Below are 21,170 nucleotides of genomic sequence, written 5' to 3' on the forward strand. Positions count from 1 at the left end.
CTCCCCTTCTCTCTCTCTACCCCCCCCCCCCCCCACATTCTCTCTGTCTCTAACTCTCTCTTTCTCTAAAATAGCCAACGATCGTTGCGCCAGCCGAACTGGGACAAAAACGTTAACAACCACTAAGCTAGTATCTATGGAAGATCAAATGGGACAATATTCATGATTTATGTTTCTACATTCCAGTTTGAATATTTTAGACATGAACGCAACATTCTAAACTAATGATTTTTGTTTCTACATTCTTATGCCAACATTTCATGCACAAAATCAACATTTTAAACAAAAAATTGACTTTATGTTTCATTTTCGGCGTTTTATCGGTAGCTTTTATATATCATTAAATATTAAAATTAAAAAATAATTTCTTAATTTTACACGACAAAGAAATCAATATATTGGTTTCTGAAAGTATCTAAAAAAAAATCTGGAATTTGAACTCTTATGAAAATATTTTCTACGTTTCAAAAAGTCTTGAAGTTAAAATCTTGAAATGAAAACGTCCAGAAAAATATAATGAATTATCAACATTATTACACCATAGGGCGTTAGCGTATGTGTACAACTTTGATACAGACTGTAGATTAGAAATCAAAAGTAGACTTTTCTACGAGTGGAAGTGGGCCCCCAGTTGTGTTTACAGTAATTAGTTGTATGAAACAGAAATTAACCTCGAGATATAATAACAATACAAATAACTTCTATAATTTAAACAGCTAAAAAAATTAGGATAAAGGCCTTTCTTACATATTCGCTGTTATTTGTTTACTTTTTCATATGTTTACAATTACAAATTAGACCTACACGTGTTTCGAATATGGCAAAAATGGATGATAATGCTGTGTTTTAAATGGAATCTATTCACTGTTATTTGTTTTTCATATTAACTATAACTATAGGGTAGTGTTTGCAAATAAGACCTACGCGTGTTTCGAATGTGGCAAAAATGGATGATAATAAACAAATAACAGCGAATATGTAAGAAAGGCCTTTGTCCTAATTTTTCTAGCTGTTTAAATTATAGAAGTTATTTGTATTGTTATTATATCTCGAGCTTAATTTCTGTTTCATGCAACTAATTACTGTAAACACAACAGGGGCCCACTAGGGGCCCGTATCTAGACACCATTAAGCGGGGGGGCATTATTTTTCGGTAGGGGGGGGGGGGGCGAACATTTTGAGGAAATTTTCGGAAAGGTCATTCTAACAGACTGTTGTAATCATCATGCTATGTAGTTACCTAGGCGTCTAATAAAGTATTCAAACAAAAAAAATCGTGATTTTTAAAATTTATTTAAAACTATTTTAGATTAGTACAAAAATAATGGTTTATAAAGTAATGATATACCGTGCGATTAATATGCGCATAGTCGCCTGAATTATACCTCCTGCTTAGGGAAGCGTATTTTTTTAGGTTAATATAAGGAACTGTGTATACTTTAATGATTGTTAGCAATTTTTGAGCGGGGGGGGGGGCGGGGCGAGCATACGGGCCCGGCCCACTAATTCCACTCGTGGATAAGTCTACTTTTGATTTCTAATCTATAGTCTGTATCAAAGTTGTACACATACGCTAACGCCTTCTGGTGTAATAATGTTGATAATTCATTATATTTTTCTGGACATTTTCATTTCAAGATTTTAACTTCAAAACTTTTTGAAACGTAGAAAATATTGTCATAAGAGTTCAAATTCCAGATTTTTTTTAGATACCTTCAGAAACCAATGAATTGATTTCCATGTCGTGTAAAATTAAGAAATTATTTTTTAATTTTAATATTTAATAATCTATACAAGTTACCGATAAAACGCCGAAAATGAAACATAAAGTCAATTTTTTGTTTGAAATGTTGATTTTGTGCATGAAATGTTGACATAAGAATGTAGAAACAAGAATCATTAGTTAAGAATGTTGCGTTCGTGTCTAAAATGTTCAAACTGGAATGTAGAAACAAGAATCGTGAATATTGTCCCATTTGATCTTCCATAAGTATCACTATGCAATTGGGGACGCTTTTACACGGGTGATCAAAACTGCTCTATTCAGTAAAATTCGTCTAAGACAGTGTATTACATAGTCGCTACTGAGAAATATGAGAAATTTGTTGGGAGTTTTCAACTGGTTATGAGTTAGTGACCTCAGGATGCTCGATCAAACTATTTTTAAGTATTTTTCTTCAAAACTTCAAATAGCATTGTCTTTTTACACAAAGAGACTAATCTTCTGCTGGTCGGTGTGTAATACATTATCTGATAGAGAGGTTATTTCGATTAATGGGAAAACTGACGGGAAATAGTTTGAAAATAATTGATATCATATTGTCATATTTCTTCATTATATGACTAATCATGACTCTTTCAACTATATACCTGTTATAACTGGTGGTATTATTCCCACCGGTGTTAATTAGCCATCTATTGATTATTGGAACTTGTAAGACTTTTACCTGACAGGTAAACAGTCTGAACAATAGGTGATTAATGCTGACTTTACCAATACCCCCATACTCTTAGTCAATACACCATAAAGAAAGATCGCAACTGTCTGAAAGTGAATCAGAATTGATCGGGAGACGATGATCTATTGAACCTAGTTGATCATTACCGTATATTTTGATAAATAATATACTTCTTCTAATGAAAATATTTACAAAATTTGAACAAGTATGTCATTTGTACATTTTGTAATCTAAATATCCGGTATCAGTCCTTCGAAATAAAATTACGTATTTTAGGTCTAAAGATGACATGAGTAACTCAGCCGAAAATTAAATGACTCCTTCGTCTCAGACTTGGGAAAACAAGTATGTAATATTGAACCATGGGTCGTTAACAAAATTTGGAGCATATGAATCGAATATCTGATTAAAATACAGATCTATATTTCTCTTCGTTTTTTTTTATACTTTCGATGGCACCTACTACGTGAAGATCTGGTCGGTTGAAGTGGAAGGTCGCTTCGGGGATCATACGAGTGGCTTTTAAACCTATGACGTCAGACGTTTGATTAACCTATCAGCGTTGATGTTTCTAGTGGAACACCCGCAGCTCCGTGCAGAGTACGCCAAGAACTCACCGTAACAGTCCGTTTGATTGGCTAATCCGTCACATCAAGCAGAACGCGGGTTACATAACAACTCTTCCAGATCCTCCTGTAGTAAAGACAAGGAAAACGGAATTTTGAACTATAAAAAAACGAAGCGAAATAGGATCTGTGTTTTAATCAGATTGATGAATCGTTATCAAAATGTGACAAAATCTAACTATCATGATTGTGTAGGGTGGGTTGCCCCCACCAGAAGCTGCTTCGATGTATTGTTAAAGAAATAAGAAAGGGAATTGATTTATCGCCCCGCATTATAGCCTTATTTACAGTCAAAGAATAACTTGAATCTAGACGAGTAAATCAGATGAAATGAAATCGGGTCCTACTTTTCGGCACCAACCGGGACAATAAAAACGTAAATATACGTCAAACATTATGTTGGGGGGTGGGGGGATTCCAACTGCCACTGGTTCTTATCCATAGGGCCCCGGAGTAAAATGTGATAGAGTTCTACAAACAGCTTAATGGGTATCAATGTTGCAATCCAAGTAAACACTAAATATTATTTTCGTTCAGTATATTCGGTGGCCATAATACAACTGCAAAGTAAAACGGAATGAAATATTGTTATGATGTTAATTTATCGGTCAATATAGATTATATATTCTGATAAGTCAAATTTATTGTAATAAACAGAAAATCATAATAACCAATCGATCGCCTTTAGGAATAATGAGCCATGAATAAGCATGACGGAAGGAATGTATTAATTGATTGTTATAAAGCTGTATGACGTTAATGATATATTAAAGCAAGTTGTTACTCGCGGGTTGGCTGCTGTTAATCTACTATTAAAAAGGTCAAAGGAATAAACACGTATATTTATCAGCTTTACTTTAAGATATTAATTTGTGATTTGTGGATTAAATACATAACTCGCAACAGTTGTTTCAATCCCCGTATAATCAAAAATTGGTTTTACAATATATCATGATACGAAGCCCCGTGTAAACAGGCTTGGAATGAAATGGGGTTTGACTTCAAAAGTTTCTGCACCAAACGGACTGTTAAAAGTATGCCCTATAGTGGCGTTTCCACCTGTTTGTGACCAAATTCCAACGGTCAAATGCTGTTTTACGTGGGGGCCAATGTATACACGAGAGGACCTTTGGTTTTCGTCCCGGGTGTCATGGTGGCTAAGTGGGTAAAACTCTGGCTCGCTAGCCTGGAGGTCAGGTGTTCGATCCCCGCATTGGCCGAGAACGTTCATCCCGATTTTCCGGCGTGGTTCCCCCTTGTCACTGATACAGGACGGAGGGCCTGACAAGGACAGCTGGCTAGTCGTTCGGGTGGGAAGAAAACCCGAGGTCCCGTGTACACATTGGCGTGTACATAAAAGATCCCTTGACAGCTGCTGGAATTCGATATAAGAGTAGGCCGTAGTGCCGCTGTCCGGGCAAATTTCCTTCATAGCACAATGTATGGCGTTGCCCATCTTCGTTAACCCAGTCGGAGCAGAACAGTAGGACGTTAAACCTCATTTCATTTCATTGGTTTTCTTCCCACCTGAAACTACTAAAAGTCTAAATGATTTTAATTACCAGTCTCTCCGTCCTGCACCAATGACAAGAGAAAACCAGCCTGGAAAATCCCAGGGAACTTTCCCAGCCAATACCGGGATCGAACTCGGGACCTACTGGTTAGTGCGCGACATATTCACTGACTCTCCCTTGAAGCTCACCCCAGTTCGCCAACTGAACAATAATCCGGCCCTGGTCTACACGTCATAAATCAAAAGAATATTTCAGCAGCTTCAGTTTACATAGTTGTTGTTCTAAAAACACATCGAATGACACTGGTGAGACGAGGCGTGTGTTTTCTAACATATGATACCACTTATCATGTAAGGTGTTCAGAACTCTCAACAAATTGTCACTGTACTTTCACTGTATAAAGACATCGTTAGTTCGAAAAACACATCGAATGATACTGGTGAGACGAGGCGTATGTTTTCTAACATCTGATACAACTCATTAATGGTGTTTAAAAATCTAACAAATTGTCACTGTGCTTGCATTGTAAAAATACACAGAAATTAACTGCGTGAATAATTGGGGCAGTTGTTCTATAATGTAAAATGGTACGACCAATGTGCCAATCGAGTGAGGATTTGATAAAAATGCACGTAGGCTATCGTGTATCCGTAAACCTCCGTTCAGCATCGGACAGCCACTGTTTAAGGGTGTGGGGTGAATGGTCGCCTGATAAGACTCCTATGCGCGTGAATTATTGAAATACTATTGGACCATATGTTAGTCCTGAAATGACCTAGTGGACGTTACACGCTCTCTCTCTCTCTCTCTCTCTCTAGCATCAATATATTACATAATGTCTTGCTCTCTGGGTTCCGGTAAAATTAAATGTGAAGGCAAACTTTTCAGAATAAGGCAATTTATTAATCTATATATTTCGTTATGGAGACTGATAAGGGGATCGTGCTTTTCGGAGATGTGCTGTATTTTTGTGGACTAGACTTGAGCAGTTGGAGGCCACGCTCAAGGAGTAAGGCGATAATCACTAACCAAAGCATACCGGATTTTACCCTCGAGATTTTCCAACGGGGTTTCCGCCGGCCAATGTAAAATACCGAGGCCCCGAGTACACGTTATCGTGAACGTAAAAGACCCCTTGACATTTGGATTTCGGTGAAGCATTGCCCTCATAGCACACTGTATGACGTATGTCAGTCTCCGTCATCCCGGTTGCTTCATTATTATTATCAGCTGTGACCTACTATTTACACGGTTGGCACGCAAAGGAGTTCCAGATATGGGACATGCACACCCCACTAGGTTAAATCCCTGTAGCATTATCGTACATCAAAACAAACATGTTAAGATATTTTTACAGCAATCATTTTATTAAAAATAATTGAGATGATGATGATCGATAGTATAGAAAGATGATTGATCTATCGATCTGTAAATATATACATACATGTATATTGCTTTCATAGTTTTACAATTGACATATTATAAATACTTTAAAATTTTGAGAGATAAAATCAATAACTAAATAAATCTACCTATAATCATTTACTTCAGAAAGAAAAACCTAAGAAACATTAGCTGAAAAGCATTTAGACATTCCTTATAAGGCCCAAAAAAGTTATCTGTGTTTACGCTTACCTAATCAACACTATTTTTAAAAAACAAAATCGCCGAGCGTAAACATTTTGTCGCATTTCCGAGGCCTTATAACTCGATCTTGGTCTTATTTTCTCTAGACAAATTTCAACAGTGAAATTTCGGTATTCATGCTAAAAACGCTTGGAAATGTATAATACAAACCCAACGAAAAATTGATGATTTTCCGACCGAAAAACAGACGATTTCCGACCGCCCGACCCTAGTAACCGTAAACAAAGGTGTCTTTTTTTTGGCCTGATATTAAAGTAAACAAGCATGCAAAGCACACAACAAATACGATACTTGAATTGGTGGTATCATTAAGACAGTGACCGAATGGGAAATTTCGATTTAAATTTAGCATTACAGTCTCATCGACCCATGGCCACCACTGTCATATGAGACGTTAATGACTTTCAATTATTGTACTGTATTTCTAAATTATCAAAACTTAAAGATATTTTCCATTCCTAAATTATTAAGAAATTTAAAGTGTATAAAACTTTGGCGATAAGTGCAATCTTCCTTTTGATATTCATTTATGTCTAACACATATATTCAATATACAAAAATTGTGTCAGTTATTAGAACCATTTTTTAAATAACAATTTTTCGGCATTATAGTCATAAATAGCAAACAAAATTAATTAAAATGAGTATATGAACATAGTTTTACATGAAATAAATTAACATCATGTTACAACAAAGCTTTACTTTTAAATGATAATAACTAATATATTAATTGCTCATTGCAAATGTTATTATCGCATATTTAAACCAGACGTTCCTTTGATCATAGCAAAGTTACCTAACTTTATTAGTTAACTTGAAGGTAACAAATTTTACGGGTGACTAAATTCAGACAATGGAATTTGGTAGTAATCGCTTTAATATGAATAAGACGAACAGCGGGGGTTTAACTTCAAAATGGAGGTCAACGTCCTGCCCGTATAAATCATTGTTATGCAGTGCAATGTAAATGACAATATTGGTCAAATCTTTACATGACATATTAATCTTCTAAACATCATTAATATTAAGCTTGGGTGGTCTTTCTAATATTTCGTTTTTTTTTTATTTTCATATTCAGATGTGTTTGGTTCATTTTTGGTTGTGTGTGGTGGGGGGGGGGGCTAGGTCTGACCGGAACACCTGATACCACTGCCCAACCCTAACTATATGATTGGATAGTTCAAACAACTATTTGTCTTGTGTAATATTAAAATCTAATTTTGACATCCCGTTACTTGACAGTTGGAATTCGAAATAAGAGTAAGACGTTGGACATTGTCAGACATGTGTCCGTCTTCACTGTGACTGTTTGTGCAGGAAATTAGGACGTTAAACTCCATTGCATATTATTTCACTAAGTCGAGTGCTGTCGTTCGCTTTTGAAGACTGTGTTTTGAATGGCCATACGAGTTATGATTGAAAATCCTACACTTTTAAAATATATCGTACGTAATATAGAACTACTTAAATCGATAAGACTGAAAATGACAATATAAGTAAAAATAATAAATGGGATAGCGCAATAATAGTGTGTATGTACAGGTACAAAATATTATAAGTATATAATACAGAACACAAATCATTGAACTATGTAAATATAGGCACTCGTACAGTCACTAATAGACATGCATCATCAGTTCTTATCATCAATACATGCGTGAATCATAGCTATTATCATCAGTTAGTAAACATCAGCGACTATTATCATCAGTATGACACATCATATATTTATATCATCATCGGCTTTTATCATCAGTATTACACATTAAACATGTATATCATCAGCTACATTATCGCCAGTATTACACGTGATACACATTAGAATGTATATCATCAGCTACACTATCATTAGTATTACACATAAAATATGTATATCATCAGTTGTTATTATTCATCAGTATTACACAGAATACATGTTTATCACGTTTTCATTTTTATTTACATTAAAGATATGAGAATTTCGTTGACATCAACTGGAGATCGGTCAATAGAATAGAGACACAGTGATACACACAACCAAACAAATACACCCAATAAACTACATTCCGTATGTGATATGTTGTCTTATTGGAATACTATCGTTTTCACTGTCCGTTGTCCGGGATCTAAATTTCACAATTTATAATCAACCGTCGAATTTGTCTTTATTAAGGATGCTGTTTTTTCATCACCTTCAGAGGATGGTCAAGAGATAATTGAAGGCCCCAAAGCAACTCTTTGCATAGGTTTACTCGCTTCTCGGCAGCTGTTATTAGGAGAAGTGGAATGTCCATTTCGGGTTTGAGCTTTGGGACTTATGTTATCAGGTTGTTCGTTTTCGGGACCATCATATAATTCGGGCTTATCCAATAAGCCAGATCTTTCTCGCTTTTTTTGTTTGAATCGTCCTGATCGAGATATTGAGAGCGAATGACGTAACCGTCGCTTTTCTTGTTCATCATCCTCCTCGCGTTTCTTCTCGTCATCCTTAGATTTTTTCTTAAACATCTTCAGGAAAGACATTTTGTAATTAGATTCCCTTTTTAAAAAATTGAACACACGCCAAATCAGGACAATCCCAACGTAAGATAACACTTTCACAACAGGATCTCCAAGCTAAGAAATGCTACTTCTGATTCTTGAAATCTGAAAAGATAAATTATTAAAAAAAATTAAGACTTTAAGAACTTTAATGAAGAGTCGAAGTCATTATTAAAACATAAGGGAGAAACATTTGGTTGATGTTTGACGAAGTGCGTGTTAAAGATCAACAAAGCTGACATGAAAATATTTGAGTTTGAGCGGTACAACCATCTTCGAGTCTCATCATTAAACAATGGCTAGTTTCCAGGTATATGAAATAAAGAGCGCGAGAGATCAGAGACAACCGAAACAATGCCTTGCCAGCTTTTATTGTTGACATATTGATCTGCTTGTCTCTGATACATAAATCACCTAATACATATAGTACGAGTTGGGTTGTATAAAGGATGGAGGGCCTGACAAGGACAGCTGTCTAGTCGTTCGGATGGGACGAAAAACACAGGTCCCGTGTACACATTGGCGTGCACGTAAAAGATCCCTTGACAGTTGGAATTCGATATTAGAGTAGGCCGTAGTGTCGCTCTCCGGGCAAAATATCCCTCATAGCACACTGTATGGCGTATGCCCGTTTAACCCAGTTCGGAGCAGAACAGTGGGACGTTAAACCTCATTTCCTTTCATTTTGGGTTGTATAACCACCCAATACATATGGTACAGGAGTTGGGGTGTATAAACCACCCAATACATATGGTACAGGAGTTGGGTTGTATAAACCACCCAATACATATGGTACAGGAGATGGGCTGTATAACCACCCAATGTAAGGTAATAACAGGTGAAATTGTTTCCAATTAAAATGAAATTTCTTTGATTACGTTTCTATTAGTAAGAAGAATCAAATAATAGCTTCTGTTTTTTCTCAATACATACACATTTTCTAATTAGGCATTTATTTATATGGCAAGCCAATAATCAACTCTCTAGGTGGTCGGGTGGTCGTGTCTTGAAAGGATTAAAACTGAATCGCCATTTAATAATTTAATGTAAAAAATGGATAATCGAGATTTTATTAGCGTAGCAACTGTATTTGACAATCGAGACTATTTGACAAAACGTTAAACACTCACAACGTCGCTCAAATTAACATGACAGTAATTTTCAATATATTCATTTTTTATTATTAAGTGTGTGCGTCAGCTTAGTAAACCAGAAAGGTAATATATTTAAGCGTGCAACACACTTTGTGCATCATAGATATAAACCTTCCAGTTTACTACGGCATTGTGCTTGATAACGATAAGAGGATACTTGTCGAAACGTCGCGCTTGTGTGTGATAAACCAGTGATTGTTGTTATAACTGTGTTAGTATTATTATTTTTGGACTAGTATAGCAACATCGACCAGTTCTTTATCTAAAACGTACATACTGCATCTTTAAACAATGAAAGATAACATACTGTTTTCTTTTGGATAAATGAAAGTATATCAACACAAAAAACTTGGGGAAAATTTTCCGTATGCCCCGTCGTGTTATTGAATAGGTAACCATGAATGAACTCAAAAGAAGTGATTTTGCATTGGACGAAGTGAATAGCGACGTGGCTAATTAATAGTTACAAAAGAAGTCTCTGAAGATGCACAAAAGCCGAGGTCGTCGTGAACTTATTATAACATCCTTTTCAATTGTCAATAAATAATAGAGAGATATAATAATTATAGACACAGTTATTCATCGTCGTGGTGCATTCTAATTTCATTATGCGTACAATTACGGATGGATGATTTTTTTCTGATTTCTTATTCTATGAGTTCACAATTGGCTGTATACATATCATCTAAGAACTAAGGGAATTTATCATTAAAATTCATCTGTGGATATCATCCCGTTACCCAATATAGTATCTTAGTCAACTAATTACTATCCTATTTCTTATTCAGAGCCCGTCTTCATTTCATTTTCAATTCGTATTAGAATAGAAAAACAGTTTTCTATTCAGTTAATTGGTATATTTTCTTGATCATAAGTGTGATATCAGCATGCCCGACCCCTACATACGTTTAAACAACAGTATGTAGAATAACAAGTACAGGAGAACCGCACTACACACAAAAACAAACCCGACCACATAGATATAAACCACATAGATATTGCAAGAAATAAACAAGAATGATCAAATCAAGGGAATGGGTCATGGGACCAACCCTAGGCGTCAAGTCAACTGGGTGTTATAATATCTTTTATCTTTCACGGTTCGAGGTATAAAGAATTATTTTTCAAAGTAAGACCCGGTTAGTTATAAATAGTGATGAGTGTCACAAATGGGCCGGGTAGGTCTACAGTTTCATTCTAGAAAAATGATACCACTTCTATAACTCTCATAATTCGTCTTTAAATGAATATATTGTACGGAATATACCATTGACTTTCAGTAAAGAAATCACAAACACAATCTGATTAAAACACAGATCTATATTTCGTTTCGTTTTTTTTATAGTTTCGATGGCCTATACTACATGAAGATCTGACCAGTTGTACTGGAAGGTCGCTTCAGGGGTCGTACGAGCGGCTTTTGACCATATGACGTCAGACATTGATTAATCAATCAGCGTTGACGTTTCTAGTGGTTTACCCACAGTTCCGTGTATGACACGCCAAGAAGTCGCCGTAACAGATGGTTTCATTGGTTAATCCTTCATGCCATCCAGAACGCCTGTTATATAACAACTCATCCAGATCCTAGTGTAGTACAGACAAATAAAACGAAATTTAAACTATAAAAACGAAAAGAAATAGGATCTGTGTTTGAATCAGATTGTAACAAACATGATGTCTTGTTTGCAAAGAGTATCACCGGTTAAACATTTCACAATTAATAAAACATGGATTTTCTTTTTAAAAACGTTTGTATAACATTATGTAGAAAGTTCATCATAAAGACAAACCCTTACATATATGTTCTGGGGAAAGTAAGTATATCCCTCTCTGTGTATCGCACTCATCACATTATTTCTTTCTGGATAGTAGGCATTTTAGATTGGAAATGGGTGTAAATAACTATTACAACGATACAGTGTGAAAGCAGATAAAACAATTATAGCATACCAGAAAAACGTCCCGACGGAACAATGGTTCCCAACCGAGCTAGTTGCTTTACAGACGTATGACAAATAAAATATTTAACATTACAAATCAATATTTCAAATATTCTTCATGTAGCCATTTATAACATTGTATAACCACTCCCAAGTTCTTCACATCACGAAACGTCTATTTTTTTTTTATTCCAGAAAATGCTCACCATCCCAAACATAAATGAACGTCTCTACGGTATCGGATTTAAATGTAAACAATGTGAAACTTTGGTATCATGTCGACGATTCTTATGGGAAAAATGGTAATGATTTTCGTTCAAGCGGACAACGACCATCTTGTAAGCAACAAAACAGGATGTTGTAAATTTGTTTGTGTTTGTGAGAACGGAACAGCTTGCTTGATGCAACAGAACTAAATATATGAAGCGTTAGGGTATATAGGGTATGCAACAGAGAAATGTGTTTTAAAGTTTGCCAAACACAAATTATGAACCATTCTAGATCATTTACAATGCAACTCACTCTCAGAAAGAATGATATGTAGCTACTGACGCTCCGTCTATTCTTTTATAGCGGTTTCGTTGGCAATGCTAAGGGCCTTTTCCCTATACAGTCTTATCCATAGAAACTTCTTTAAATTCCATATGTCGAATTATTTAGGTCTCCTCCAAACGTATGGACATACGTACATGTACCATAATTATTCGTCCCTTTGGTATTACTCCGGTAAGTGGGAAATCGATATAGAAACTGCCAATGGCTGATTTTAATTTATGCTCTCGAAAAATAAATTCGTCATATGGCGAATCCAACACACCCCATCCATAAATAAACCACAATAATATTCATACTCCATGTTAACAATTAACGGTAATTAAATTAATCTAACCAGAATAATCAAACTGGACAAGACTTTGTGATCGTAGCCTTGTCGGTACTAGCTCCACCAGGGATTCGCCTCGCGCGAAAGAGAAATGGGGTTTAACGTTCACTCGACACAAACTAACCTATGGTTCAATTTTATTTCAATAATTCGCTTGCGCGTAGGGGTCTTTAGCACTGGGAGGAAACCGGGCGACCCCGAGAAAAGCCACGAGGTTGGACAGGCAACCCTACTTCTTGTCACGTACAACCGGGGAATCGAAACCACGTCAGTTCAATCAATGACAGACCTTATGGTACAACGCGCACGTGCTAACCATTCGGCCATCCAACCCACCGCTTCGCCCGGTATGCTAATATATTTTTAATAAGTGGTAAAAATGAATACTACTACATGCTCAGAAGACAGAACAAGAAAACCCTCGTTGTGTAAACCATAAAAACATTGTTTGTCTATCATGGTGTTCATTGACAATAGAATGAATGTATTTGTTTCTTCGAATTACTATTCTCTTGTTTATTTGTCATCACTCATGACAGGCGGATTTGGCTTTTTCTAGTGGATTTACCTTGGAAAGACATATACCCATCTTTCTCGCATTGTCTTCGTAACAATAGCCGGCCTAAAAGTTAAGATACATCTGCACCTTGGAGGTCTTCACACAGTGTCCACTCGACACAAACTAGGTCATTTCGGGACTAACACATGGTACAATTTTATTTCAATAATTCATTTGCGCGTAGGAGTCTTTAGCAATGTGTGTGTGTGGGTGGGGGTGGGGGTGGGGTGGTGGGGACCGAGTTGATCAGTGACCTTTCTATTTGTAACGCCACGTTACTCGAATCAATGACAGATCTTATGATCTAAAGCGCACGCTCCACCCACGCCGATAATAAAACACAATTTTTGTTATTAATTTGACCATACGGCTAACTTTCTTTTGAAGTAACTCCTGAGATATGAACATTTTATCAATCGTAAAAAATGTCTATAGTAGTTTGGTTTTTAAATTAGTTTAACGAAAGAGTTTGATAGGCAGCGTATAGATATTCAATACTTTGAGTCGCCAAGGATAAATTTGAAAATTATTGTCCTGTTGAGTGATAATTAATTATAATTATTTTTCTGGTGATTGGTTTGTGATAAAATTATTTATAATTATTTCATTGGTCGGCGTATAGATATATATATATTCAGTACATTGGGATGCCTAAGATTATTTTGAGAATGGTATTATACACTTTTTGGAGTGGTAAATTAAGGATAATAAGTTTCTTGGTTAAAGTGAACAAAATAGTTATATCTACATGTAATTTTATTGATGAGAGTGAATTAATTATTATATTATTGGTGAGAGTGATGAATTAAGTGTCATTATTTTATTGAATTTTATTGGTGAGAGTGATGAATTAAAATTAAGTATGGTTATTTTATTGGTGAGAGTGATTAATTAAGTATCATTTTATTGGTTAGAGTGATGGATTAAAATTAAGTATCCTTATCTTATTGGTGAGAGTGATGAATTAAGTATCATTATTTTATTGGTGAGAGTAATAATGCGAGATTTCAAAATTAAATATATTTTACTGATAACGCATCTTTAAGGATCACGAACAAAGAAGTGATAAAATGTTATTTAGGTTGCAGTCGGTTATGTGAAGTGGTAATTGTACACGTTTCATGATAACAATGTCAATAGGAGCTGTTAAAAACCAATACGTGGTAGAGATATCACTGAATAAGAAATCGTAACAAGACCAAATCGATGTCGAATGCATATCGAGATCGTATATCACAATTTAGTCAAATTTCAAGGCGTTTATCGTTGGGTACATTGGGTTTTCTATCGTTTCTATTATGTCTAAACCATCGCTCCACTGGACTATTTACAGCTAAGACATACTTTTACACAGAGTATATATTTACAAGAATCCATTTACCCACTGCCGAGTAATACTTCTTCTAGGATACCAGTACCGCAAAAAGATCCCACGAATTTATCGTTTTGAGATCTGATTTCTTTTAGAATAGGAAGATCTTCTAATTTTTAAAGGAAATAATCACATTGTATTAATATTTGAGTTATAAAGTTAAAATATAAGATACTTTTTTTCTTCAACCATTCGAAATATTCTGGCAGTCTACAAAGTAAAGCTTTCATGTTTACACGATTTGAAAGTTCCGAAAAACAACTTTTTCACAATATATCCTAAATTGTAGATACAGGTACCACTATACCATGAACCAGCAGCCATCGATGCGCAATTGGTAAAGGAACAAGCATGCCAAATTTCATGATTACAAGATGAGTGGCGCTTGGGGACAAGGTCCTGGTCAAAAACGAACACTCTTCTTATATTGCATTAAACATCTTTTAATTTTGCTATAACACAAATATTAACAATTCACCATGGGTGAGACTAACCCTAGTATCTGTTTTATCATGCAAAATAACATAAGGGATGTAAACCTAGTGAGACTAAACATTGAGATGTATAAAGACGTATGATCGCAACGTTATTGGAATATAATTAGAAGAATTGAAATTCATGTGAAAATACCAATGAATCATAATGTTCTCTGGATCATCCGCAGCAGCTGGCAATATCTGGCGCCAGATGTCGAAATTTACATCCCACGATGTGTATTTAACACAAAAATGTAGCCAACAATATCAAGGAAAAATCATCACCGGGACTTATTTGGCTTGCCGGGCTTTTTTTTATTTAGCCCTTTCCGTACCCACTGGAACAAAGTCCGGACTTAACGAGTACCAATGAATGAACATGCACAAATAGCTTAATGGACGAAAAGACAAACAAACTGGATGTGTTGGTTATAATACACACCGCTCTTAATTCAGTTTACGAATTGGACAATTCAGTTACAAAGCAACGACACATTACATTAAAGTTTAAATAAATAAACGTTCTTATCACCACTGGCATCTTGCTAAAATTCAACATCAGTGTTGACAATGAGACGAAAATGTGCACTGAGATATAGCATGATTAAACGATAGCAGAAAACGTTATGCTGACTGTCATCGTATGTTTCCTCATTTCCCACAGCAGCAACACAATTAAATATTTTTGAGTGGTTGACTTTATTGAATATCTGTCTAATAAAATCAACATTAGGTCTTGTCGTGTGAACTTAGCTCATTGATTCTGTGAGAAAATCTGAAAGAACACCTAATAAGGACACGGAGGTAACTATTAACTCTAGCCATATAAGGCCACCTTTACACTAGGCCTCAGTGTGTCTGTCATTTTCCAAACAAAGGCTTCATCACGGACAAGCAATTATTCTTGACTCACAATAATTGATGCTATTAAATTGCGTCTATTTCTACTTCTAAATCCTTACAAAAAACACGTTTTAATCACGTCAATGAAAAACTCTAGAAACTATCGTCTATATTAGAAGCCGTTGATCGAAAGTGAGTGTGTGTAATTAGAAAAAAAAGATAATCTAATTCAAACAACTGAACTTGATGGGACTTAAGAACATGATTAAAAATATTACTTGAAATTAGATCAGTTTGGGAAGTCACAAGAAGATTAAAAATGACACGTAGTTTTTATAGACAAAATGTCTATTCTTTTTTTGTATTTACCTGTATAATTTTTTTTAAAAATTGACAACCTCAAAAAATGGTTTAGGAAAATATACAAAATATTTATGCAAAAACATGAATCCATATGATAGCAATCTTTTAGTTACTATAAGCAAAAAAGGCGTGGCGCATGTTGGTCGGATGTCGATTAAGCAGTGATGTTGCCAGGATGTTTTTAAAGGGGTGCCCAGGTCTGAGGGAGGCACGTATACGGGGGTCCTGTTTTTTTCCTCATAAGTGTCAAGAGAATTTTGAAAAACCGCGGTGTCAATGCTGACTTATAGCGCATATCTGGATGAGGCCATAGCATTATCCGTAAAACATAGTGTTTTTAGGAAGAACACACATATTAGCCATAAGATTAATGTTATGAAGAAATATTTAACCAATATACATCTCAAGTTTTTACCTGTTTATATAAGCTGTGTCTTGATTGTTTATTAAATACAATTATGTACATTTTATTTTTAAATTAACATGTTATTTTAATACAGTGGGCTCTTCGCCTTTAAGACCTTCCAAACAATTCAAATTAGCATAGTTCACACCAAAACACATATAATAAAATAGCGCTAATGTGTCAACCTTGTTTTAAACCAATCTCAACAAGTCTTTACTAAACTAAAGAACACGTTTTCTTTCAGCGGGTTACCGCGACCTCTCAAGGTCATGACATTAATAAATTATTCCCTACATTTGGGTCGCAATAAGAAACAGATTTGAATAATAAAACAGCCATTTACTATTTTCAGAACAAAGTTTATTTTAATACATTATTACTGAAATAAGTAATATAAAGCTTATAAACCTTCCGCATTAGTCTTTCCATTGGAAAGTGTCATCAAGTGGTCTGCAACGAATAAATAAACCATGACACGTGTACGATATCGGTTACCCTGTATAACTCAAATATAAGCTATAGCTTCGGCGAATAATATATATAGTGCAATATGTAAATTAAAATATAATCGGACACATGAGGTTATCTTTTGGGGGGACGGCCAAATGGTTAGCGCGTGCGCGCTGTATCATAAGGCCTGTCATTGAGTCAACTGTCGTGGTTTCGATTTCCCGATTGTACGTGACAAGAGTAGGGTCGCCTGTCCAACCTCGTGGGTTTTCTCCGCGTCCCCCAGTTTCCTCCCACTGCTAAAGACCCCTACGCGCATCGATGTTGAATCGAGTTGACGTTAAACCCATCTCTCTCTCTCCCTCTCTCTCTCTCTCTCTCTCTCTCTCTGAGGTTATCTTTTGGGATGTACTTTTGAAGTACCAGGTGCAGTTTAGTATTTATTTGAGATTTCCACATAGCTATTGTACCGTTGTAGTCCCACTGATATTTTGAGCCCTGAGGAACTAAAAGACAATAGAATTTATATTTTTGAATACTTTAACACTGATAATAATCCCTTGCATAGACCAAGATTACTATTTTGGACTATAACCACAGGCATGGGGGATTACAACTTATGTAATATGTTATTCTTCGGCTTGAAGCGTGTCTTTAAAACGATTTCAAATAATCTACGGCATTATGTGTGGTTTTTTACTCTCTTTAGTGTTAGCTTAGAAAACAGAGCCAGCCTCCGTGTACTTGAACAAAACACAAACAAGACCATTTTTTCTCGTCTGCAGATTTGAAAAAAAAATGGAAAATTAATTGTAGTCCTTAAGTCAGTTGTCTCAATTTATTGCGCTTAGAGCAGAAAATTCTGAAAAAATTGTTATTGTAATAGAATTCATAAAGAATGATGTTTAAACGTTACTTCATTGTTGAACTTATACCAGCTTACACAATTCAAACTAGATACACATTCTTAGAAAGGAATTCTCAGAAGGACAGAATCGTCCAGTATTAAAGCCACTGGTTACCATGTGGGAGACTGCGAGTCCTTTATAAACTACAATATTGGAAAAGTCGAGGATTATTCTAAAATCATTCAATTCTTATAACATTTTCCAACAGCAGGTATCGTTCGGAACGATAAGTCAGTACCGCATTTAAATGGTGGGAGCCACGGTGGCTAAGTAGGTAAGACGCTAGCCCGGGTAGCCTAGAGGTGTTCGATCCCTACATTGGCCGAGAAAGTTCATCGGGATTTTCCGACGTGGTTTCCCCTTGTCAGTGGTGCAGACCGGAGGGATTGACAAAGAAAGCTGTCGGATAGGACCATAGTGCCGCTGCCCGGGCAAAATTTCCCTCATAGAACACTGTATGGCGTATGCCCGTCATCATTATCCCAGTCGGAGCAGAACAGTAGGACGTTAAACCTCATTTCATTTCATTTCATTTTGGATTGTATAACCACCCAATAAATGGAAGGTAAAATCTGTTGTTAGTTAGTTGTATTTTACGTCCGCTTTAACCGAGGTGATATCGCAGACAAAAGGCAAAATCTGTTCATGTTTCTCTTTTAATCCGATTGATTCAAAGTCATGGCTAATTAATGTTAAATAACCAATCTGGGTTTTATTTAGCATTGATTAAACCGTGAATAGTTAGGTATTGTGGGTAAATTGCACATGGGTATAGGTGCAAGCAAAGATATGTATTTCGTATGAGAGGGGAATACTAGGACACCACTTGCGCAACGTTGTTTCGATCTTAATTACAAGCTACCTGTAATCTGCAGGAGGATTAGGACCAAAACAAAAATAAAAAAAATAAAAAAAAATAAAATAAATTTAAAGCTTTGTATAACAGCTGTCAACATTTCAAATGAGAAATAAAAACTATAAATTTATCTAACTGAAATGGCGTTTAAATAAATGAACGCATTAAAAGACACAGGAAAATGACCTGGGTATTTTATGAAGAGGAAAGACTATTTTTGTATATCTTGACAACTAACTTGATTTGGGGGATGGGTGGCCGAATAGTTAACGTGTGCGCTTTTGATCATAAGGTATGTCATTGAGTCAAGTGGCGTAGTTTCGATTCCCCGTATGTACGTGACAATGAGTAGGGTCTCCTGTCCAACCTCGTGGGTTTTCCCTGGGTCCTCCGGTTTCCTCCCACTACCAAAGACCCATACGCGCTTGCGAATTGTTTAAATAAAACAGAAACATATGTTAGTCCCGAAGTGACCTAGTTTGTGTCGAGTGAACGTTAAACACACCCCCCCCTCTCTTTCTCTCTCTCTCACGTGATGGCGTATAAAGCGGTACATGTAGTATCTTCCGACCTTCGATCGCAGATGATGGCGTTACGGTGCTCGAACTATTGACATTCAGAAATGCCCTAGCTATTTCAACAAACTGTTATATGGCGCTTGTAACGGTAAATAAATGGTTTGTCTTCGACACATTGTTATTGATGTGTTTAAATAATCGGCCAACAGAAGAACGAGATCCCTTGTGTCTATGCCAGCCATCAATCGCCACTAACTCTGTGTGTCTTTTTACATATAAACACTTATTTGGTTGCTTTCCGCTATGTAATAAATTTACTTGTGTGTGCATAGTTCCTATCGTTCCGGCTTCTTTGCGTACATTTTATCAACATTGTGCAAAGGTAAATCGGTAACTTTATCGATTTCGGTGCTAAAGCTAGATGTTTATCGTATCGAAAAACAAACAGAAATGTGACATGGTGAACAAAAATTACAATAAACCTGTTTACCGTTGGCTAATCAACGTTGCACAACCCTTTGTCGTGATTTTAGCACGCCGATATTGGGAGTAAAGCTCATTGTTTTGAATGTATGCCATGATGAATGAAGAGCCAATAATATTTTATATCTTTTATAGGTTATTCAAAAAAATCACATATTCGACAAACGATTTATTTTTGTATCATCCAAATTTTAAAATTGTTTATTCACAGTTTAGGGTTGAGTAAACAAATATGAGATTTTGAAGTCCGGAACATAATAAAGAAGAAAAAAGAGAACGAACATACGAGATGTTTTCGTTATTGGTCATATCACTACGTCAATTTGGGGGTTGGATGGCCGAATGGTTAGCACGTGCGCGCCGTATCCTACGGTCTGTCACTGAGTCAATTGGCGTGGTTTCAATTTCCCGGTTGTACGTGACAAGGATTAGGGTTGCCTGTCCAATCACGTGGGTTTTTTCCTGGTGCTCCGGTTTCCTCCCACTGCTAAAGACCCCTACGTGCAAGCGAAATATTGAAATAAAATTGGACCATATGTTAGTCCCTAAATGACCTAGTCTGGGTGTGTGGGTGTGTGTGTGTGTCCCTCTCTCTCCCTCTCTCTCTCACTACGTCAATTAATAGCTGTTAATTGACCTGAATACATCGACTGATCGATCAGAAACCAAACTACATCAATTTAACCAGTTTCATTTACATAAACTAATTGAATCCAGTTATAATGTTCAGTATATAATAAAAATGACGAGAATAACTGTAATAATATTCTGATTTACAGTCATTGACACACGTGTTCGTACAATTAAAAGTCCATGATGCGGTGGAAGGAAACACACGGGACGCTTTTATATGGAAGTCAATTATTACTTTTATTACTGGGCGATGTTTCCACTAGATCATAGGATCAACTACACTCGGCAAACCTCAACAGATTCCAGTACCCTACATCTAATCTCGGCTGTATGACCAAGTCCGCCATTAGAACTACTTTCAAGTTCCCGGATTACAATGGCGTTGTCCATGACGACTAATGACGTCATTGATGACGACGTATTTGAAGAATGTTTTATCATACAAAATTTTCAAAGTTTGAAGCTGTTTTTATTTCAAGTTTATCCGATTTTCTTTAGACAAGGACAAATTTGCACTGAAAATTCTACACACTCTTCGAACGACGCAATTTTGAGAA

The 21,170-nt window shown here is 36.0% G+C and overlaps 1 long non-coding RNA gene across 1 annotated transcript in view; it reads right to left on the minus strand.

The window, feature by feature from the left end:
• Nucleotides 1-5,945: 5,945 nt before the first annotated feature.
• Nucleotides 5,946-21,170, minus strand: part of LOC126821010 (uncharacterized) — a 28,493-nt gene continuing 13,268 nt past the window's right edge. The window contains exon 2 of the long non-coding RNA XR_007680222.1: nt 5,946-8,871. This is a non-coding gene — a long non-coding RNA (uncharacterized LOC126821010). The remainder of the gene's footprint in view (nt 8,872-21,170) is intronic.

This window comes from Patella vulgata, chromosome 5 (assembly GCF_932274485.2).
Source record: "Patella vulgata chromosome 5, xgPatVulg1.2, whole genome shotgun sequence".
Lineage (NCBI taxonomy): Eukaryota > Metazoa > Mollusca > Gastropoda > Patellidae > Patella > Patella vulgata.